Source organism: Epinephelus fuscoguttatus, linkage group LG4 (assembly GCF_011397635.1).
Source record: "Epinephelus fuscoguttatus linkage group LG4, E.fuscoguttatus.final_Chr_v1".
Taxonomy (NCBI): domain Eukaryota; kingdom Metazoa; phylum Chordata; class Actinopteri; order Perciformes; family Serranidae; genus Epinephelus; species Epinephelus fuscoguttatus.
Window position 1 is genome coordinate 5,793,585 of NC_064755.1, and position 24,683 is coordinate 5,818,267.

Consider the following 24,683-nt stretch of genomic DNA (forward strand, 5'->3'; position numbering starts at 1 on the left):
CTAAAACCATGTTTAGTATTCATTTTGAAACCATGACAATAATTCAATACATTACTGCCACAGACTTCACAGCGCTATATGTAGGGTTTTCCACAAGTGCATACAACATCCAGCTGGGGGAAAATAATGGCAATTACATACTGCAATGTGCAATACAATGAGGGTTTTTTCCCCTTGACATTTTCATAGATTAGGCTTAATTATGGACTACACAGTGCACGGATAATTCCAAATGCATCTCCAAATGGTTTGAGGTGATTTTCCCGAGTAGTTTCAGCTACTGAATCACAAGTATTCACCTGCAAAGGTCTCATTCACTCCAAAACAATCTGACCAAGTGAAAAAACAGTTTCATGTTTCCGAAAAAAAAAAAAAAAAAAAAAAAAAAAAAAAAAAATCAGTGTTTGGTCAAAAGATAGAGTTAAAAAAAAAAAACAAGTTACTTACAAGAACTTAAAACTGTAAGAGAGCAGTCAGGTGGAAATGTTTTAATGTCCGGCTGGGAGCCAGCACTGATGGAAAACTGAACAATCTGTTGTTCTTGTTTGAGCTTTAACAGCATCACTCCTCATCATGTAGTTACAGTTAAACCAGTTATTCTGCTTTGCATGTAGTGAGGCTTGGGAGTACACCACAGTACTGAATGTGCAGTGTTAACTTGGCTCGTAATCATAAACTGGAGGTTGGAAGTCAGGGGTTAAGTTCATACTTAAGCCGTCGTTCTTGTGATTTTGAGAACAAGTACCTTGGATAGAATAACTACATTTCTCAGTTCCCATTTCTGACCAACTTATCAGCTTATGTGAGGAGCTTGGCTGACAGAACGTTGAAAGCAAACACGCCTTATTGCCACCAGGCTAAATACATCTTCAATTCAAATAAAGGGTTATCACACTTTCAGTGAATTATTATTTCATACAGAGCTTTTCTTCCTACGCAGCAGCAGCAGCAGCAGCAGCAGCAGCAGCAGCATCATATCAAACATGTCAAATAACACTGAAAACATGAACTCTGAATGAAAGAGGACATTATTAGAATATGCTGCTGTGATACAATGCACTACACTCTAGCTAATGCTGCAGATGTAGTTTGCTGCATCACACCCTGTGCCAAGTGGCCAGCTCCAGCTGAATGCCTGTCAGACCCCAACTACGGCCAAACTCCACACTTTAAGGAATCTTCTCAATGTGCCCACACATCAGAATGGAAAACAGTAACTCACAAGAAATCTAGTGTCAACATTTTTAAAATGTGTCTAATGAGAGCAGTTTTGTGACAATATGACTACAGTATGGGATTACATGCAGGTGTCCAGACAAACACAATCCCACTGTCCCAGGGATGATGCAAACCCTCATTCAAAGCTACATGTCAAAGGTAAAAATGTCTATCATACAATACCAACCACATTCTCGAGTAATTGTCCATCATGTGTTCAAGGAAAGTTAAAGGAAGCAGTTGAGGAGTGGGCGCTTGAGAGCAAAGTTATAGCGTGTGTGCACAACAACGCAAGGGACATCATCACAGCAAAAGACCACATAAGAGTGACCCGGTACTCAGTGGCTTGCTTACACACACACACACACACACACACACACACACACTTAAGCTGAATGAGTGATGGTAAGGCTTATACACAAGGCCTATTTCGATTGGATTGCTACAATAAAATAATAGCCCTAGAGATAAACTATAACCAATGAAAACCAAAGTAGCTTAACATTAGCCTATACCATCACAATTTTCATATCTGTCTCTTACATAAATTGTTTGTTTTCCAAAATATGTTGATTTACTCAAAATGAAAGCTATGGCTGGTCATCACAATATTCAACAACCTTATTGTATATCACATTTTCCTGATATCATGCGGCCCTACTGCTGCGCTTCATGGATGGTCCAAAGGCAGCATCTAATGTTTGTGCATCAAGCTAGTGGTCACTCGCATCTCCATGTTCAAACCAGTTGCCACCGATTTCATATACATTCCATATACTGACCTGTAAATGCACTGAAATGGCCCAGGACATGCATGTGACTAAGTCTGCTTTTCAAAATAAGGTGCGACCAATGTGAATACAGAGATGGAAATAAAATAAACTGAATTATATTGACAGGAATCATAAAACATGTTACCTGTGTCCTTTATAAATGAAAAAAAAAAATCCCACTACATGGTGAAGGAAAATACTTTATTCTTTGATTTTAGGTTGCTGGAAAAATCAAAATCAAGCACTTTTACTCTATCAATTTGAAAGAGAGACAAAATTTAAGTCCCACATTTGTGCACTCTGACATCACTTTATATCCAAATAGCTAACATAAATAAGTTCAGATATTTTCCCAGTGAACACCTGCAAACTTCAGAGCAAAGTAGCTAAGAGTTGTTTCTTTTAGATACACCAGCACATTCTAATTTCTGAATTGTCTATTTATTAGTGAGCCTGGAGCCCTGGAGATGGTGGCGTTCTGTTTAATGTTTAACTTAAACCAAACACAGCGTTAAGTATGATAATCAAGAAATTAACTTTGGTCTCATCAGACCACTGAAACTTCTTTAGTTTGTTTTATAGTCTGTCACATGCCCTCTAGAAACACAAGCAGTGTCTCCCCCTGGATTTTTTATGACAGCAGTGCTGAAGTGTGTTTTATTATGGACTGCTGGAAGATATTTAGCCTGACCGCTGACACAAGAAGGGTTTTAGACACATATTTGAACACAGTTGTAGTGTGTCAAATTACACTTATGAAAATGCTTCCTATACCCCATATGCTGTATAGAGGTGCTTTGTGAGTCATGTGGACACGATACAGGACAAAACAAAGCTGAATGTAAACACTGTTAGTAGTAGTGTATCACAGCTTCTACATAAGTGTGCAGTGCTGTGTGTATGTAGCAAGTGAAGAGAGACAGATGGGGTGTCTGAACTCGGGACAGGCAGGTGAGCTGGACGTTCAGTGTGAGCTATAGTTTGTCAGAAGCGTCAGACTAGGGAAGCTATTTTAACGGCATGGAGAGAAATTGTCTCGCACGTTTGGTGTCTTCTCGGCCTTCTCACTGTTTAGGATGAATGTTGGCTGATAACAATCGCTGGCCGATGGATCAGAGCACCCCTATCTGGGAGTGTTTGTTTTATAATCCTTGCTCATCCCCAACTCCGGCTGCTTAAAGTAGAGATAGCGAGTTAATTGAATATGGGGAGGTTCAAGCTGCGGCGCTGCATATTCAGAACAGAACCTCTGGTTCTTGTATTCTTGTTTAATAACACCACTTGAACACTGTTAGGCCACAACTGGTGCAACTATCAGTCACTGGATGCAAGCACGAGCCAGAGAAAGTGTGTAAAGTCAGGATGAGTGCTGTCCTGCACATCCTGACAGACATACTCTCAGTACAAACATGAGACAGCTCAATGTCAATTATTGTGTCTTACACAGACTAGTGCTGGGCAGCAAATCAATATTATTATCATATGTCTTGTCTTTTCCTAGTTTAAAAGGCTGCATTGAGCTAAAGTGATGTAATTTTCTGAACTTGCTAGCCTGTTCCATCATTAGCTTTTTCCCCACAGTCATTACGTCCACATTACCGATGATTATTTAAAAATCTCACTCTGTTAATAGTTTGTGGAAGCATCAAGAGCTAATCCTACAATATCATCACAATATCAATATCAAGGTAAAAAATATTGTGATATTTGCACGGACTATGCCAGACTGAAAACTTAATCTAATTAGATAAACAGATGTAGACAAAGTTTTCCTTTGAGGACATAATTTACAGTTGAAAAAATGTAACAAATATCAATATATTTTATTGCAATACTCAGCATATCCTAGCATATTTAAAATCACAATAATATTGTATTGGAGCTTTAGTACTGTGATAATATTGTATTGTGGATCCGCTGGTGATTCCCAACCCTAGTAATGAGTACACACCAAATAAAGATTTTTTTTTTCCTTATGTCAGGACTTGTATGCAGTTTTATGGTTGTGTGACTAAAACCTTTCTAGTATTTATATTTTGGCACCGTGCATATTTTCTGTCTGTGTATGAGAGGCACACCTAAGAAAAAACATTTCTATAAAGCAAGCAGTTTCTTTCTGTCCGTGTGTTCTTCACATATCTCGAGACCCATTCTACCAAATCTACTTCACACATGGCAGGTGTATTGCTGGTGCAATTTGGACAAACAACCCATTCAATATTAAGAAACTTTGATTAAACAAGTGACCAGAGCTTATATACTGCAGGTCACTTTTGCTGCTGGATATACTAATGTAACTACCAAACTCTTCTTCATTTCTAAAATAAAATTGTTACCGTTGATAATGCCAGAGCCATGCAAAATTCTGCTAGCTGCAGCAGTGATAACATCAACAGTGCATCAGCATCGAATGAAGAGGAAGAAGGAGTAATGTTACTTTTAATGTTAAGAACACAGGTAAAAACAGGAGGCCGCCTCTCAGCAGGCAATACTGCTATTGCTGTGCTATTAACCACAGGTTTACTTTGCAAAGGCAAAAACTGTTTCACACTGTCTGTCTCACCATCATTCATCATTACACTACATTTATTAAAAAGACACAGGGCGCTATCTTACACCCGGCACAAAGCGACACACAGCATAGCACAACTGTCATTTCTCGTCTCAGACCAATGCAGTGGTCATTTTCACAGCCAGCATCCACGTTGTGCAAGTAGTACTTACGCCCATCTGTGCGCCAATGGGCATGTAGGTCCCACAATAAGCTATGGTCAGGCTCATTGTTTGTGTATTGCTATTTTAAGGCAGCAGAAAGAGACTGCCCCATTGACCAACAAAAACGTGGTCTAAAGTCAGAGTGATGCAGTATTTGGCATGGTTTGGGAACCTAAATCTGGCCAGTAAAAAAATAGGCTTGGCCAGCTTGTCAGAGTGGCCAACAGAGTTATAGTGGTGAGTCATCTGACCTATACTATAGGCAGGTCCTGGGGAAGGCCCAGGCCATATTGAACTGTCCTGATCACCCCCTGCAAAAGGAGTTTAAGCTCCTGCCTTCAGGCTGTAGATACAGAGTTCCTGCTCAGAGGACAAAAAGACACAAAGTCTCTTTTGTTCGCACAGCCTGAGATGCAGTAGCCTGATTTTGCACGTGATCTTGGCACCTAAGCATGTTACGCATTGAGCATTCAGCAGGTTATTGCACTGTCTTCATTAGAAATTATCTCAAATTTGTACTGTTTGCTCATTATTTGTCCAGACTGTTGCATTACATGATTTTCTTTTTTCATGATGAATGTGTTTGAATACCAGTCTGCTTGTTACACACAGTGACACATGGATGGGTTGCAGCTGGGTGCAATAATACCTAAGTAATGAGGAAAATATTAATGAGATTTTGTAAAATGTGAACGTAGCAGAGAGCAGAGCTGCAGTCCGACTCCCCATTAAGAGAAACACTGTGCACATTTAGGCAGCAGTGTGAGTTAAGCTCCGTCTTCTCTGTCAAGGTTTATAACTACAATGTTTAGTTTTGCTGCTTAAATGTCCCAGGATATTTACTGCAGTGACATTACTGCTCTAACGGCATTACTCTCAGCAGAAAACCACTTGCTTCTTTAATTTGCTGAATCAGCCATGCAAATAGCAGAGCACCAGATGCAAGTGCACCTGGCGTTTAAAGGGAATGGGAGATGACATATTGACTGGTTGAATTCATGTTACACCCAAAACACACCCATGATCGACTAAGGGTCTATACAATACAACCCCTTTTCCCCCGCATCTTACTCTGCTCTCACACTTTGCAGTCCAGATGAGATCTGCCAGGGCTGACCCTGGTCAGGAATGAAGTTGTTCATATGAGCAGTTCTCAAGAAAACTGCAAGCAATTCCACAGGCCAAGCAATCAGCCCGTTCCAAACAGGCATGTTTAGAACGGGCGCTGGACCAGTTTTCTACAACAGAAGGTTCTCAAATGCCAGAAATCAGTCTAGAGTGACAAAAAGCCTGCAGATCCAAACCTCAATACAGCTGAGGGTTGACAACACATTTTGCTGGCTTCAAGAACTACTGCAAGCCACTAAGGTAACACTGCATGTACTGACAAGGCTCATGTTTCCTCCTGCTGCCTTGTCTACAAATCAAGGGTCCTTATTTGAGAAAACAGGATGTGTTCATGACCTAAACAAAGAGGGAAACTTCTGGATTTTGTCTTAAAGAAGTTCTGAAAAAGAATTCTTGCTACACCAAGCTAGTGTCCCCTTTATGTCACTGTAGTCATGTGCATGTCAGAGTGAACAATGTAGAACTGGGACAAACAGGTAAAAGCAGCATTCCCTGAACAGAGAACCTGGCACTTTCCTATACGCACGTCCTTGAAAGCTGATCAGCCAAGAACGGAAAACTAAAATCTTGTCTACATGTTAACAAACAGAACACTCAGTAATCTTAGGCCTGAGCCCAGCCAGGACCTGCTGTGGCCTTTGATCCTGTGTAAAAACAGACAGACCTACTGCAGCTTACAGTCAGACAGACAGGCAGCAAATTGATCCCTGATGCCACATCTTCATTTTGAATAATTGATCAGACGCATTAGAACGCTTAAACTGGGCACCTGTGGCTGAGGTTAATAGTTTACAGACAGATGAAATTTTAAAGGGATAGTTCCCATTTTTTAAAGTGGGGTTGTATGAGGTACTTATCCATAGTCAGTGTGTTACAAACGGCAGATATCAGTCTACATGACTCCAGTTTGGAGAAACAGGCTGTAGTTCAACATGGACGCCTGCTTCTCCAATCTACTGTATGTTATACACTGTCTATAAATAAGTACCCCATACAACCCCACTTCAAAATAATCTCAACTATCCCTTTAAAAACAGTCTCAGTGGAGCAATCCATGTTCATCTAATGTGAAAAGCCAGGCAAAAAGGAAAACCTTCAAAGTGTTTACAGCTTCATCACAAAGACATTCGCTTAAATTTCTGTCAAACAAATCCAACAAAACATAGTTTTCATCTCTTATACTGTGGTTATCCTTTGTCGACAGCCATCGAACTCCTATAGAAAAGGGATTTACACAGCACATAAAATATATTGACTCAAAGGCACGATGTCAGACCTAGAGTTGGGCGGTATCCAAATTTTGTTACCGTTAAACCTTCCCCACATTTTCGCGGGGTATACGGTATTACCGTGACTAATTAAAAATCACTTTGAAGGGCTCAGAGGGAGTCGTCAAAATGTCGGCTTGCCCCTATACCGTTCAGAAACAGAATAGCAAACATTACATAGGCCAAGAATACTGTAAAAATAACAACAAAACATGTATAACACTGACAACTTTTAAAATATTACAAATATTTTAAAAAGTGCATATATCAGCAGCAGTCAACCAAACAGAATGAAATACGGTAACAACAAATTGTCTGTGGGCTACAGTCTACTTCCAGTACAGTAATCGACACAAATCAATTAAATTAAAACACAGCCCTATAGCATCCAATACTTATAGGCCAATACTTAATTCTATCCTGAGAAGCAACGGGAAATAGTGTTTGTTGGTTTATTTTTAGAGCCTACCTTTAGTTTGAAAAGTTCACCCTCTCCAAGTCTGAACTTTTCTGTCCGTCAGAACAGGCTACTCCTCATTGAAAATGACATAAAAACAAAGTATAATGATAACTATAGCAGCATCCTATGCTTCAAAACTATTCAAGGTTTTTTTCGCCAGAAAAACCAGCATGTTTACTTTATCCAGCTGGATCAGGGCACGTAGTGGATTGACAACTTTGGCCGCGGTGCTGGATGGTTCAGGTGGACTTCTCCCTCCTCCACGCCGATGGCCACTGGACCTGCTGCTGCTGCTTGCAGAAATTGCGAAGTTGTGATTTTTTTTTGGGGAAGGGGTTGGGGGAGGCGACTCACTTGATGCGTGGCTTGCCATCTTTTCTTCTCACATCCCAGCTGTCACGTGATGACGTCACATCCAAAGACTTTATCAAAATGTCATCTCCCGACAACCGTAAAGGGTAGTTATAAGAGAAACATTATAGCCTATATTATATTTAATATTATATCAGGCCCCTATAGGCCTTTATGCGCGGCAGATTTTATTTTATGACAGTAATGAAACTGGTACTGATTTTTAGATACTGCGGGATACCTTATTATCGCCCAACCCTAATCAGACCACAGTGATGGATGATGCATCAGCAACACAGAGACTGAGGTTTACCTGTCTGCAAAAACCAGCTAAGAACACCACAAGACTTTGGAACTTGATGTCAAAACAGGATCTAGAAAAACAAGTAGCATTCTTTAAATCACTAGCAGATTGGACTGATGCAATGGACTGTTCACAGGTGTGTCTAAGACAGCAATCAGACTGCTTCAGCTTATCCAGCTGCAAAGATTTTAACAAGGACCAGAAAGTCTCAGCTTATAACTCCAGTTTTCAGATCACTACACTGGCTACCAGCCTCTCACAGAATCAAATTCATAATTCTATTGCTTGTCCATAAATCACTAAATGGTTTAGGTCCAAGATAGTTGTCAGATCGCCTGATTCAGTATGAACCTCACCGAGCTCTCAGGTCGGCTGGTTCTGGATTACTGGTTATTTCCAGAGTAAAAACTAAACATGGTGTAGTTGCTTTTAGTTTCTATGCTGCTCAAATGTGGAACAAATTGCCAAAAGAGCTGAGACGAGAAACAATGTTGAGACCTTTCAAAGCCAAGCTAAAGACCTATCTTTTCACCACTGCTTATAATTAATTCTCTTTTACATCAATTCTTATTTGTCTCTTCTTTTTTTTTTATTCTATGTGCTTTTGGTTGTTTGCTTTTAATGTTTTTGTCATTTGCTTCTAGTGTTCATACCTAATAACCTGTAATCTGTAAAGCACTTTGGGTATGAAACGTGTCATATAAATAAATTTGCCTTGCCTTACCTTCCTTATTCCATTCAAAATGCCAACTTCCTGCTCATGGTGATGTAACAATAGACAAGCTTTGCTTGTAGCTTGTATGGACTTGTCTGAGGCTACAAGTCAAATCGCCCACACAAGTTAAACAAGAAGCAAGGAATGTCACAAGATCACCAACAGCAGAAGGAAAGTGTGCCTGTCTGAACAGACCAGTCTCAAATAAATGTAATATGTATTAGGGATCTGGATGTGTTTGTGAAGCATTTAAGCACTAATGATTAATAGCTCTGTGTAATCAGAAACACAACTGCCTCCAAAAGTCTATTTTAAGTTAAAATCCATCAGAAATATATGTGGAAAATGTTAAATAAATAACAGATACTCACAATTTCTTCTGTGTTTTTTTTTTAATTTGGGCTTAGGGGCGGGGTATAGAAATTTAAATCATTGCATTTTGTATTTATTTTACCGCAGATTTTCAGAGAACACTTGCAGCATGTTTTCTTTCAAGATTGCCAAAATTACACCATTTATCATAACCAGAAATGCTTCTGCCTAGGGTTGCAATGGTATGAGATTTTCACTGTATGATTGTCTCAGAAAATATTGTGGTTTCACGGTATCATGATTTTACAGAATTATTATTATAATTATTAGTCAGAAGTAGTCAGTAGTAAAGAAGTGAAAATGGAAGGGTTACTTTTGGTTAAACAAGCCTTTTATTATTATAATTGGAAATTTAAAGTTTGTTTTTGTTTGTTTTTAATGGAGGAATGTCTGCAAAGTCTCTCTTTTGAAAATCAGCAGAGGATCCACGATACAATATATTGCGATATTGTGATATGCTGAGTATTGAGATAAAATGTATTGCTATTTATTACCTTTTTGTCAACTGTAAATTATGTCCCCAAAGGAAAAGCTTGTCAACATGTTTTATCTAATAAGATTAAGTTTTCAGTCTGTTCATCTCATTTCAGACTTTTTTCCCAGCAAAATTCATCTAATGGACTGAAAAAGCAAGTGATTATATTCTTGTAGTTTCCTCGAAATCACTTCATTCTACGTCTCATTTAAATTTGGCGCAAAACAAAACAGTTTCACTAACTAACCAGCAGGCACAACAAGTGTTAAACACTAGGGCTGCCCCCCGACTTAGAATTTTCCTAGTCAACCAAGTCGTTATTTAGCGCCATTAGTTGACATTTTTATGATATTGATGTAATTGTTGAATAATATATTTTGGGCGGGGCAACATACTGGTTTGAGTTCAAGGTCTGAGAAGAACAGTAGTTAGTAGTAACATTGTTAACACTGTGCTACATTACAGAGAAATACAAAACCATACTAATGAGCCTTCATTAATATTGGCCTGTATTTTATCTACAAGTGCACGTCACACACTGAGCGAGCCGCCTGTTAATGACACTGTCGGCTAAGCAGTAATGATTGTGCTAAGTGGCTAATGGGCATGTAGCTACTTACATGTTTCAGATGATGCCTCATGTTTGTAGTCGACCAATGATAGGCAAATGTTTGCCTGCAGAGTTTACATATCACTTTGGGTTCATCCTTCACCTTCTCAAAATGATTCCACACTTTGGATTTCCTGCCCGACGTGTTATTATGGGCCGAACACATGCTGCGTCTTTAACAGTCTGGAAAAGTCAAGGTCGGGTTCTGGGCGCTACTCTTGAGACTTTTTTGTGCCAGCTTTCAAGAGTGCAGCGGCAGGTTGCATCTGAGGTTGCTGTTTATAGGTGCTGTTCATAAATGTGTAGGCCTGTCGTCCATGGGACAGATGTAAAGCTTAGGCAGCCATGCACTAAAATGATCAACTTTTAGAGTTTCACTTTTTTTTTTCCAGCGTCTAAGCAACCAATAAGATCTTGCTGACTAATGACCTTTTTGGTCAACTAACATTTGGTCAACTATCAGGGGGCAGCCCTATGAAACACCAAGGCTTTTTTCAACTCCAGAATTTCATCTTCATCTTCAACTTTCAAACATCAAAGTGTAAGTTTTAAAAATCTAACAATTAACTTATGGTGGGGGGGGGTCATGCATTTTCTGAGTCACTCAGTGAGGCTTAAGGAAAAATATCTGTGGCTTTGGGAAGGGTAAAAAATAAATAAAACAAGTCACACCCCAGCCACCACCATGTACCAACAAGTAAAGAACAGTCGCTAACTTAGTATATTAAACCTGATGAGGGCACCATTTCCCCTTTCACCCCCCAAACTGTCTGCACATTGGTGCAATACGCGACATCATGCATCTTTACAGTGATACCGTGATGGACCTGAGCAAAGCAGACGTGCTACATGAGACAACATATCAGAGCAGGTAAAACACACACACTGAAACAAGACTCCAACAGGCCAAGCGAAGGCAACGGATCCCGTGATTCTCATTCCACACAGCTGTCTGACATCATTAGCACTCACCACTCAACGTCCATTTGCACAGTGGGCGCCGCTTACAGTAAAACCACATCGACTATTTGGTTTTGACAACCTTTAATGTGCTTACTGTAAAGCCTGGGAGTAAATTAAAAGTGAGGCCGCTCAGTGAGCCCGCGCCTTAAGTTAAAAGTGCTGGCAGAGCAGTCAACCTTCCTCATTTAAGTGCTTTAACAAACTGCCAATGGTAGGGAAGAAAAAATTATTACAAGATTTTAGTTTAGCACTAGAGCCCCATGGTGGATTGGGGGGGGGGGGTCGCAATGGTGAGTGTATGACACGTATGTATCTGCGGGGAAATGTGAGTATAGAGTAAATGCCCACAAAGTCTAACTTGCTCTCTATGTCTGCGCATATCTTCCACCAGCACTACAGTAGTGTTGAGCCACCCCTCCCTCCTCTTGGTGCATCTCTTCCTACACGATGTCACACGTTGTGCAGCCTGTCACACAACCAGTTAGCGCTCTGAAAAGCGGCAACGGGCGCCACACTTCAATGAGCACAGGGCACACACGGCTCGTGGACGTAATTTGAAGGCTTTACGTACCCGAAATGTCGATGTTTCCCCGGTTCTTGAAGTTGAGAGTGTGTTGTATAGTAGAGCAGCAGCGACAGAGTGGAGACTCAGCAGGAAGCCAGTAGCCTGGGCGGATAAATGTACCGCCGTGACGTCAGCGGGTCGGCGGTCTCCGGCGCAGATAGGGTGAAAAGGAGGTCTCACTCCTCAGTTTTTTACTTCGTCTCAATAGAGACTGCTTCAGGTGAACTAAAACGCACCTTCTGTCTGGGTGGGCATGGAGCTCTAATGAAAATACAGATTTTAGGGGTTAACATCCCATTACAGCCAGACTGTGCAGCTTCCAAAAGAAGAAATAAATAACTCATTATTCCATTTACAAGTCTAAATTTTAATTCAGAATCTGTAAAACACACCTTTGCTCAGTTCAACAGACTCAAGGGGTTTTGCTACTACAGCCTCTGTGGTTAAGTATGACCAGTAGAAGCTTGCAGCTATAATTGTTGTAGGCTAAAAGTTGGCACACTTAAAGGTCTAGTGCAGTGATGATCAATTTATGGCCTGGGGGCCAAATCTGGCCCACAATAGAGTGTGCCAGGGCTGACGTCAAAACCCGGAAGTTTAGCATCGTGCTAGTTCCCGGAAGAGAAAGTGAATGTGATTTTTGCATTGCGTTTTGGATTATGTCAGAAAATAAGCTCTGTGGCTAACACAAGTTTATGATACTTACAGGTTTTGTTCAGCGAGATAATCTTCACATATGAACACCTTTCATACCGCATTTGAAGCTTAAATGCAATCGCCAGAAGTAAAAAGCTAACGTTAGGCCTTAATGGACTACATGACTACTCCACGGACTGTTTAAGCTAAATAAGAAGCTGTAATAGTGGACTGCCAGCACTCTCGCCTGTTCGGGGGTGATGACGTTTAATGTCCCCAACAGGGTTTGTAGTCGTATTGAGCAACTTGTTAGCAACCGCCTTTTTTACGACACGTAAAAGCTTCAAAATTCACAAGTAGTGTATTTACTGACGTGTTTTATGTCGTAACACAAAACCTGAAACTCGCTTAAGCTTTTGTTAACCACAGACCTTATTTGAGGCATTTTACCAAAATCCCATTCAAAAAACTTTTAGATGAGAGAACCCAAAGTGCTAAAAGCGCTAACGGAGTTCCGGGTTTACTGGCACACTGTATTGACCTATGGCTAAGCCCCGCCCTCAAACGCGATGAGCCAATCACAGTGCGTAAAGCCATTTCCATACTCGGACATTCTCTGCCTGGACGTTCATTGAAATGCATTACAGAAAGTCAGTTTTGTTCGGTTTTATGAACTTTTTCAGAGATTTGGAGTTTAAAAATGGTCAAACAGTGTGCATGGGGTACATGCAACTCTGACACAAGGTATCCAGAGAGGCTGGGTGACAGGGTATATTTTTTTTACCCTTTCCTAAACCACATCTCAACCGAGAAAAGTGTCTCCTTTGGATAAAGTTGTGCGGTAACGTTAGACCACAACATCAACTCAATGTGAATAAGATTAACAAGGATGTCTACATCTGTTTTAAGGTAACTCAACATCGTGTTTGAGGAAACATATTGTCACTTTGCTGGAAAGAAATATAAAGTTATCTTTAACATCTCTAGCTAACGTTAGCTAAAGTTAGCCTAATGTTAGCTCCTAGCTGCGTTGTTCATCATGTCACCTTGTTTGCTGGGAGTTCATTAGCCTATTTTGTTCTAGTTTTGTACTTTGGTGATCGTACATCATTGTTAGCTGTTGTCCAAAGGGCTCTAGTTAAGCTAACGTTAACTTCTGGAGCTTAGCTTCATTAACTTATCTGTAAATCGCAGAGATAACAAAGGTTGGCAAACGTTATGCTGAATGATTCAATGTAAATACTGCAGCACCAAACTACCGCAGAGACACTCTTGGTAAAGATGGTAAAAATGCCGTTATCCTTTTCTCATATTCTGAGTCAAAGCCCTTAACTCCAGTGGCACTTTGATGCACCAAAATTTGATCGTATGTTTCAAAAGATCATCAATTGCCTCCTGCGAAATGCCGTGTACAGTGACCCATGCCATAGTGCTGGTCACTGAATGTTGATATTTTGTCCGAGTGAGTGGAGGGGGGCGTGGCTTAGCCATAGTCAATAGAATGCCAGGTGGCCTGCTGACCATTTTTTAATTCACAATGAGATAAATTGATTGACACAAATATTGCTTGTTTACACACCCTTTTACTGTTAATAAATAGTATGACATTTTTTGGTGGGCAGGGCTTCGCTGGAGGCAAAACAATTCTCCACAGGCATTAGCTAGCACTAACTAGTGAGTTCTGTCAGTTTGTTTTAGACAATGGAGGAAGATGATACGACTGGTGCATTCAGAAATGCTCATTCTGAGTGCTGGAGCACACTCTGGCACAAACTGGACCGTTCATAAATTCAGAGTGCTGTTTGAATGTGCTGTGCGGTTTGCCAGCATTGAGCATTTTTGATGATCACCTCCGTCCAGTCCTTTCGTCTCATCACATTTAACTATTGTTGCTGCCGTTTTTGTTGACAGGCACTGATGGCTGGTATGCAATAAAATTTAAATTTTCAGCCATGACTCCTTCTATCCTGGCTCGCAATTACACAACAAAATGACATTTTAAGACTCCGTCGTAGCCTACAGCCCTGTGGTGTTTTGCCTCCAGCTAATAAAATTACGTCATCGTGACATCGGCTCAAAAAGGGTCCATTTAAAATTTAAAAAAGTGCCAGGGGAGGATCCCCAGAGCCCCTAACAGAGGTCCAGGCTAAGCCCCCAGCGTCCAAGCATTGAAACGCCCCTGCACACACCTGACCTGTGTGAGGCTGCTGCGACTGGAACTACCTTTTGGCAAAGATAAGTGAGGACAGCAAATGTTAAAATGTTGAAAACAGACAATTCATTATTATATACACTGATAAAAAATGTATAGTTTGTCTATTAATGGGGCCTTATCATTTTGCAAAAGTGGTCCCCAGGCAAAACAGGTTGAGTATCCCTGGTCTAGTGTGTAGGACTGTGGTCATCAATTAGAGTTGTTCAAGGGCCAGAATTCTTCCAAGAAGACACTGTAAGGGCTGGACTTTCAAATGATATATTTACATGTGTGCCTGATTATGCTTTAAAACGGGGGAGCGAACTTGGAAGGATACATGATTGGTGTGGGTCTGGGGGGGTGCTGGAGGGGGGTTCTTCTCACTCCAGATAGTAAAGGCTCTCTCTAGCTCCTTGTACTCCAGAGCAGGACTCAGACCGGTATTTAAAGTCTGTTGTGTACAGTGTAAACAGGAATGGAGACAGAACAGTCACCTGTGGAGCCTTAGTGCTGCTTATAATTGTCCCAGAGACACATTTATCCAGCCTGATGAACTGTGGTAGTCATGTCAGTTAGTCTGAGATCCAGGCAGTAAGGAAGGGATCTACCCCAATCTCCTCAAGTTTGTCTCTGAGTGTGTGGGGTCGGATGGTGTTGAATGTGCTTGAAAAATTGAACAATATGATCCTCACATAACCACCTGACTCATGCAGGTGAGAGTAAGCCCGGTGGAGCATGCAAAGTACTGCGTCATCCACTCCAATATGTTCCTAGTGAGCAAACTGTAGGGGGTCTCCAGCATGTTCAGCCTGTGGCCTCAGATGACGGAGAAGCAACCACTCCAATGTCTTCATAATATACAGTGGTGGAAAAAAGTTTTCGGACACCCCATGCATTTGTGAAATATTGCATTAAGAATCACTCTTAGGTCTTCAAGTGCAATTTCTTTTAGTACAGTCACAGCCAAAATACTAAATAAATCCTAAATAAGCCATTAAAAACTTAAAATTGATAGGTTCCATAAAAATACATAAGAAATTTTGAGTATTGGGTCATTTTGGTACCAGTGATGAAGGTCGTTCTTTTTATTAAAAGACACAATTTTTGTTGCCAAGCTTCATGTCTACATAAAGCCAGCACATTTGAAAGTTCTTAAGACACAAAAATGGCTAAAACAAGGAACCTAACGCAGGAAACACGCCTGAAGATAAAGATTCTCAGCCAGGAAGGGTACAGCTGCCGCCAGATAGCCAGGAAGTGCAGATGCAGTCCTTCAGCAGTTGGATACGCTCTGCAGAAATACAGACGAACCAACAGCTTGGAAGACAAACCAAGATCTGGGCGTCCAAGGGTTTCTTCAGCAAGAAATGGCCGCATCCTGATCCGCATGTGCAGGCAAAACTGCCGAATGACATCACAGGAGCTTCAGCAGCAGTGGTCAAACCAAACTGGTGTCCAGTGTTCCACCCGCACTGTATGTGGCCGACTTTTAGATCATGGCTTAAGGTCCTACAAGGCTATCAAGAAGCCCCTGATCAATGAGAGACAGAGGTTAGCCCGGCGTCGTTGGGCCCAGGCACACAAGAACTGGACAGCCAGGAAGTGGAAGAAGATTTTGTGGTCAGATGAGTCCAGTTTCCAGCTTTATCTTCCTCCTACTAATGTGATGCAGAAGGCCAGGCGAAGCATTATCTCCAGCATGTACAGTACCTACTGTCAAGCATGGTGGAGGCAGTATCATGGTTTGGGGATGCATGAGTGCTGCTGGTGTTGGTCATCTCACTGTCTGTGATGGCACATTGAACTCTACCAAGTATTGTACCATTCTCCAAACCCACATGCTCCCTTCTGCACGTGCACTGTTCCGTTGAGGTAAAAACTGGATGTTTCAACAAGATAATGCCCCTTGCCACACATCCAAGGCCAGTAGAACTTGGCTGCAGGAGCACAGTATCCAGGTCTTAGAGTGGCCAGCTCAATCCCCGGACATGAGCCCCATTGAAAATCTGTGGTGAATTATCAAAATGTCTGTTCCAAAGCATAAACCAAAGAATTTAGAAGAATTAAAAGCAGTAATTCAAGAAGAATGGGACAAGATTACCCCTCAACAGTGTGAAAGGCTCGTGGGGAACATGCCAGCCAGGATTAGAGCTCTACTACGTGCCAATGGCAGGACTACTAAATATTAATTTGATGATGTGATGGTTTATTTATTTTTTGTTCAGTTTTGAACACATTCTCTGTTATTTGTTGACTTTGATACCGACAATGTTGAGAACTGACATATTGAAACTGTCAAGAATTTAGTTTTGTTAGTTTTTCTTGTAAACAATAAACAAAAAAATATAATTTGTATTTGTTTGTATCTGTCTAATGCAGCCACACCTTTTGAAACACAAAAAAGATTTTTCCACAAATATTTCATGATAATATTTGAGACTGTGTAAAATTTTAAGGGTGTCCGAAAACTTTTTTCCACCACTGTATAATGTTAGAGCCACCAGTCTGGAGTCATTCATTCCCAGTCATTATTATTGTGATGTTCAGATATGAAAAATACTTAATAATGTTACTATTCTAATTCATTGTACCCCAGAATATCTTGCAAAAGTCCCCCAAAGCACTTCTTTAAAAAAGCAACTGTATACTTCTACTTCAGAGAAAAACATTGTATTTAGCTTTATTTATTGAACTGCCCAGCATTATATACAATTTAAAAGCTCCACTTTAAACAGACTTTAAGTACATTTAAGAACATTGTGCTAATAATAGCTTTAAAACTCTAACTAAACTAACTAAAACTTTACTAAAACTGAAAGTAAAACACAGTGGTCTGTAGGAGTCTAAATAAGTCACCACTGAACATTTGACCTTTTGTAAATGAAGACACTTTGGTGCTGTGTAAGGAGAAACTCTGCTCTGTTTTTCTGATTCTCTCACTGGGCTGTTAGTCCTTCTGATTGATTGATCAGCTCTCTGATCAGCAATCTGGGTGGTCCAAAAATGTGTGTGTGTGTGTGTGTGTGTGTGTGTGTGTGTGTTTAATTTGGCCTACTTGTTTTCAGCTTCACTTATCTAAGCCAGCCACACCGCCTAACCAAATATGGGTTGATCAACCACCCAAACCTGACCCAACCTGCAGACCACAAACTTTATGCATATCTGTAGCACAATTGTGAGAGTTAAGGACGTAGACTGCACACTGCGGTGTGTAAGCTATGTGTATGTGCATGTGTGTGTGAGAGAGAAAGAGTAAGACAGAGAGGAGAAGAAGGTGGAACGTGAATTAATGCACAGTGTTTACTTACTCAGGACCCTGCTTTGTCATTTTTTGACAGTTAATATTTTGTTATTTTTTGTATATGCCTAAGCTTAAGCCTAACCGTGCCCAGCACATTATTAGTGCTAAAATAAGCTGATAGATGGATTATTATGTCTTAATTACCCCGAGGTCAAAGGCACATTTAAACATGGTAAATCATTCCTGATCAAATTATTTCCATCTCATTTATTTTGGGGGTTGATTTAAAATTGGAAGATAGTTGATAAGAAAAATACTAGATATCCTAAATTCCGTCATGTTTTTTTTTTTTTTGCCATCCTCACACTTTCTGAATGAATTAATATTCTTTCAGATGGAAAGCTTTGGCAGGCAAGATTACAATAACTGGTATAGAATTTAGTGGCGTCTAGCAGCAAGTTTGTTGATTGCAACCAACTGAGACTTCCCCCATATACCAGGCATTTAGGGAAACAATGGTGGCTGACGCAAAAACTTGAAAACACAAATGGCCCTACTTAGAGCCAGTGTTTTGCTGCGTTTACACTAGCAGCAATGCAGCAACAGGCTACAAGTAGTTTTCAGTGGAAGCTGGTGACATGAAGCCACAACTGACGTCCAGCACTTTTTGTTGCAGACAGTCGAGGTGCGCTACAAATCAAAGATGAGCTGACCTTAACTTTAGCACTCTAATGACGTGGTGAAATGTCTTATATGTTTTGTGTTTCTAGCTAATGTTACTGAGTTGTACTATTTTCTACCAAAACTAGCGAGTGTACTATATGGGTTCTATTAAACATGGGAAAACCCACTAAAGCTACTAGACTCCTTTCCCATTGCCAATAGACAAGAGCCGTTTACATGGCTTTGCAGCAGATGAGCATGCATTTCTGTTTTTTTACTGGTGTGTCACGTTCAACATCATGGGCAGGCTGGAAAACAGGTTATTAAACAGTAGAAAGCCGCATGGAGGCCTGTGAAAATGTTTTTTTTGTACAGTGGGAACTGGGCTTAAAGGGATAGTGCACCCAAAAATGAAAATTCAGCCATTATCTACTCACCCATATGCCGATGGAGGCTCAGGTGAAGTTTTAGAGTTCTCACAACACTTCCGGAGATAGCAACAAAACTCCACCTAATGGAGGCTTACGGCACCCCAGATTCAAACGTCCAAAAACACATAACTGAAACCACAGAATATCTCCATATTGCTCGTCTGTAGTGACCCAGGTGTCCTGAAGCCCCGACATAAAAAGTTGTTTGGAAAAATGTCATTTGAGCTCTGTTTGTAGCCTCATTGTAGCCTGTAGCTCTAACTGCCTCTTTGTGCACCGCCCTCACATTTCCCTTTAATCTAGTTTAGTTGAAGTCACGCTAGCTTTCTGTGTATATTGGTGCACACAGGGATGCAATGGGGCAGCAAAATGTGAAGTTAAAAATGGGCTCAGACATTGATAAAAAGCAGAGATATTTTTTGACTGAATATAAACTGTAGCTGATGTTTAGTTGAAGTGCTTTGTAGCATACACTTTCATAAGCACTTAAACAACATTTCAGGAGTGACTCTGCGATAACTTAGCTGGTCACGCTGTTGCGTTGTTGATCATCATTTGGTTTGTCTGCTCTGGGCTACTGTATAAGCAATATGGAGACTCTTTGGAAGAGGACCAGGCACCCAGGAAGTGTGCCGGACTCTGAAGCCAAGTGGTCAAATTGTGTAACTACAATTTCCAGGTCCGTCTTATGATGCCAAGGGGCCCAAAAAGACCTTTTCTCATAGGTCTAGAAGACCTGTGCAATTAGCCTAAACAATTTCATCCCCATTCAAGTTAGCAGATGGTGAAACTGGAAGTAGTTGGCCAGCAGGAGTTAGCCATTTGGTCAGAAAAGTCATGGGCCCAATGATGTGGAAGATTCAGGTAATTTTACTTTCTGGAGGTTGAACTTATTTGGCTTCGCGCACCACTGATCAACTTTCATGGGAATGAACAACACCAACACCACCACTGTATCCAATTCTGTTAATCTATCCATGAAGAAGACCAACTCCATATGTAGATATACACAGTTAATTCTAAGGCAAGTTTCGAGTGATTGAACATTAATAAAAAAAATTTTGCCAAAAGTTCTGAATTTCATATTCCATTTCTGTCAATGTATCCCCCTAAATTCTACACACTGGACGGGCGGCAGTAGCTCAATCCATAGGGACTTGGGTTGGGAACTGGAGGGTCGCCTGTTTCGAGTCCCTGTTCGGACCAAATATGGAGCGTGGACTGGTGGCTGGAGAGGTGCCAGTTCACCTCCTGGGCACTGCCGGGATGCCCTTGAACAAGGCACCGAACCCCCCAACCGCTCGGGGTGTCTGACCAAGGCAGCCCCCTCACTCTGACATCTCTTCATTTTGTGCATGTATAGGTCCTGTTTGTGCATGTGTGTGTCTTTCGGACCTGTGTGTTAATGACAAAAAGAGTGAAAAAATTGAATTTCCCCTCAGGGGGATTAATAAAGTATATAAAAAAAAAGTAAGATGGATACTGCTGACTGGCATTATTCAGCCAGTTTGCTGACTTTCTGAATCTAATCTCTACTTGTGCTACAGTTAAACTAGCCTATGTTTCAGCATTGTGTTCAGCCCACTGAGCTCCATCCTAACTATTCATCAAAGGACGGTCATCTCCACCTCATTTGAGGTATCAGTTTCTTTATTATGGGCAATCATATCCCAATCAATCTGTTAGGGGCTCCTAGGGTAAAAAATTGAACAGAAGCCCACAGTGACCTCCTCATGTTTCTGTGAAATGTATATACAGAGACCCAGAAACAAAACCAGCACACTACGCTGAAATAATACAAACTGGGACCCGCTTAACCTATTGTCTCAAAACTATATTTTGACAAAGAAGCCCTCTAAAAGACAAAACCAGCTAATAATGCCAGACCCACCTTAGCTGGTAGGTGCAAATTCCCTTACAAATTTGCAGTCAAATGAACAAAACCAACTGACATGCACTGAATGCAGGGCATTTGAGGCACCTCAGGCTGCAGTGCACTTACCTGCTATAAACGGTTGGTAATCCAGGCATAATGGAAAGGGCATTTGTATATCTACGTACAATACAGTGTGTGTTTTCATGCAGGAGAAACCAACATAAAAACAATGGGTTTCCACACTTTTAATCAGAATCTTTTAACAGCTGAGTCACCAAAAGCTAAAGCCTGTGCTCTGTGTAACTTGTTGGATAAATTGTATAAGTTCAGTTTGGATTTTGGATAGTCCTGAAAATTGCGCTCTTGATTGCAATGAAAACCCAACAAGAACTCCAGTTTTAAAGCTCTGGCTGGCATCTTCACCACTGAAAAGTTGGGTGAGGCTCATGGGTACTATAGCATTGCCTAAACTAACAGAAAAGGCATATGCTAGCAACAAAGGCTAAACAGATTTAACACTGTTTGCAGCAGGAAATATAGAATCAACTGCTTCTCCCACTTCATTCCACAGGTGTCTATGCTCGAGGAGGATGCGTGCAGTCTCAACATATATGCAGGATATTTGGTTTTCTTACTAGAAATTCTGTTTAAGATATTTGCATAAGCAAAGGGTTTCAAATGCAAATAGAGACCTATCTTTTCAAAGTATGGGCTACATGCCTCTGAAAAGACACAAGATTAATAGGAAACCTAAACATTAAAAAAAAAAGAATGAGGTGGAAAATTTAAAAAATAAAATAAAAGCAGACTGTTATTTTGCATCAAGGCTTGGACAAAAGCCTTTAGTATTAAGTCTCTCTGTGGAGAAACACAGAATCTGAATCCAAAATCTATAGTAAGTCAATATGCAATATATCCTTTTTGTTTCCTGTAGTTGCACTCTGAGTGTGTGTGTGTGTGTGTTATTTCTGAGCTCACACTTCTCAAAACACAGAAGAGACAACAGTTTGTTCCCTAGAGGTCAGTGCTGTGTAAGTACTTAACAATCCCAACAACATGAATTGGTCAGAAACCTAATATGTGGCTTGACCGCGTATGGTCAATAAGCTAATCTGCGGCCATATTGTTACACATACGGTCAGTGGTAGTGAGTGTAAAGTGAATTTCTGGACATTATAACCTATGCTTGAATTAAATAATTGAGGACTGACCTCACCATGCTGTAAAAGCCTCCTGTGGATGTAATTGATGACAGTTCATGGGGTTTCATGTGAAAAGGAGGTTTATTGTGGGGGCAATGGATGTTCCTCAAAGTCAAGGATCCTTCCTTGGAAGGACAGGTTCTCCCAAGGAAGGATCCTCCAAGGGCAAGGCAAGAGTCCTTCCTAGAATTCAGTGAACTCACACTGGAACAGACCAACTAGTGTCTCCAGGTGTACGTCATTAACCCTCAGCAGACTGAGAGGGTTTCAGGGTACTGTGATAATTTTGGCACTCTCTAATGTTGCTGTAAAATTTGAACAAAGCAGTATTGTCAGAGTCACATGACTTTGAGGGAGAATATATTTCTGGATCAAACTTAAGACTAAGGGGAGTAATGAAGTAAAGACAACAGCTGAAAAAAGTTCTAAATGATCATTTACAGTATGAACACAGACCCTCACACAGAATCACTCTATGATTCTGAAGTGTTTTTTTTATTGCAGCAGAGTGTGTGTCACCACACACCCCGCCACAATAAAAAAAAAAAAGTAGATCTGATCTGATGAGACACGCTGCTCTGAAACAGCTGACCTGCTGCCTGTGCATGATACTGTTGTGTAATCTCTTGAAATATGTTCACCTCAAAACAAATGAGTGATGCTTTGACCTGCAGGATGTTCAATGTCTTTACTGTGGCAGTTCTCACAGCAATTCCCCTGAGACATACACCAATTGAAAGCAAAAGAATGGTAGAAATTATCATGTCGTTATCATGTGGATAGTGGGGGAGGAGGGCAGGTGGACACTTAGCGCTCCATCTCTGCTGTAATTGATTAATTTAGGAAACTATTATATTTTATCTAAATCACGGTATTTTAAAAATCTCATTATTCAGCAGTGGACACATTGGAAAGTGTAAGTTACGAGATTTATGTCAATATTTATTTTCACACTGGTATGATTAAAAACTCCTGGAGACATTAGTCCAAATAAATGACATATTTATCTAAATCCTGCCGAGCTCCACTGGCGCAAGTTTCATTGACAAGGCCCTGTCTTCCCCTTTATACTAGCTGAGGATACACACATGCATCCTTGGAATTTCTCTGAAAGAAGGACTCAGTCCTCGGCGAAATTCGTAAGGATCTTTGACATTGCAACAGACCTTCGGCAGCATCCTTGAAATTCGGCCGTTTGAGGTTCCTTCCTTGACTTTGAGAAACATCCATAGTCTCTTTGTAGGAGATGGGTGGGTAATATAATATGCCTGCCGACTAAGCATAATGTAGATTTCTATCAGTTTGATTGAATGCATACAACAATATTATCATGTCATTTTCAACACTTTGTTTCTCTGGATTCCTCATCTGAAGTGTTATTGTCCCATCACAGTCATTGAGTGTATGTGTGGTAATGTTATAATGTCCTGGTCACAATGTATTTTGTGTTAACATATGAGTGCCACAAGATGGCAATAGCTACATTTGATGAACTGTATAGGAACTGTGAAGTCACTGGATTTTTCAAACGCTCCTGCAAATTTTTCACAGAAAATGCTTTGTTTGGTGATGAAGGGGCCTCCCTAGTGTAGTGGTAAGAGCACTCATCCTCCATGCGGAAGGCCTAGGGTTCAAATCCTGCTGGGGTCAATGTCAACAAAGGCATGCAATTGCAAGAAGTTCCCTCCACCCAATGAAAAGGATAAGATTCAGGCTTCAGGATAAGACAGTAACTCTGGAGACAAGTCTGCGATGAGGGCACAGTTCAAGCTTTTTATAGACAGGAATTTTCAAATGTAAAAGCACATTCAGGTAATGAAAAAGATCTGTCCACTGAAATGCTACGGGGCTTTAAATCTTAAACTGATACAGGGCAGTATTGCGTTTGTATTAACAGTATAATGTAACAAAATTTTTCCAGGGGCAAACTGCAAAATCCTACTAAAATATCCCCAAATATACTTTTTAAAGGAGCAATGTGTAAGACTTTGGGGGATTTAGTGGCACCTAGTGGTGAGGCTTGCAAATTGCCATAGGCTGAAACTTCTTCCAGTTAGAATTCCTTAAACGTTCATCATTCATTAGGTTTTTACCAGGAGCCGAATTATTCACAGAGGTCTAACAAACATTTAAATTTGTAAAAACACTGAATATAGTGTAACGTTACAAATCTGTGTTTCTTCTATGCTGTTTGGCACAATGCAGACAGGTCGCTAGCCCAGCACCTGCTGATGTGTGCCCACCTTTTTTCTGCGATAACGTAAGATCCAGAAGTCCAGGAGGTCTTTACTGTAAGCTGAATTATCCACAAAGGACTCTTCCTCTTCAAAACAAAAAAACGAGGTGTTTTAAAACAGTAAAAACACTGATTAAAGCAGTTTGACATTAAAAATCAGTGTTTTTTCTGATTCTCTCGTTGTGGAGGGGCTGCAAACTATGGTAGCTGACGAGAAAACGCAAATGGCCCTATCTAAAGCCAGTGTTTGGTTTGTCCGATCTGGCCTACTGTAGAAACATGGCGGT

General features: G+C 40.7%; 1 protein-coding gene across 3 annotated transcripts in view; it reads right to left on the reverse strand.

The window, feature by feature from the left end:
* far1 (fatty acyl CoA reductase 1) overlaps nucleotides 1-12,062 on the reverse strand; it is a 51,629-nt gene extending 39,567 nt beyond the window's left edge. For 2 of the 3 annotated variants that reach the window (XM_049574467.1, XM_049574466.1), the window contains exon 1: nucleotides 11,924-12,062. The gene's annotated coding sequence lies outside the window, so the exon portion shown is untranslated. The remainder of the gene's footprint in view (nucleotides 1-11,923) is intronic. The other variant, XM_049574469.1, reaches the window with a different exon arrangement.
* Between the last annotated feature and the right edge of the window lie 12,621 nt (nucleotides 12,063-24,683).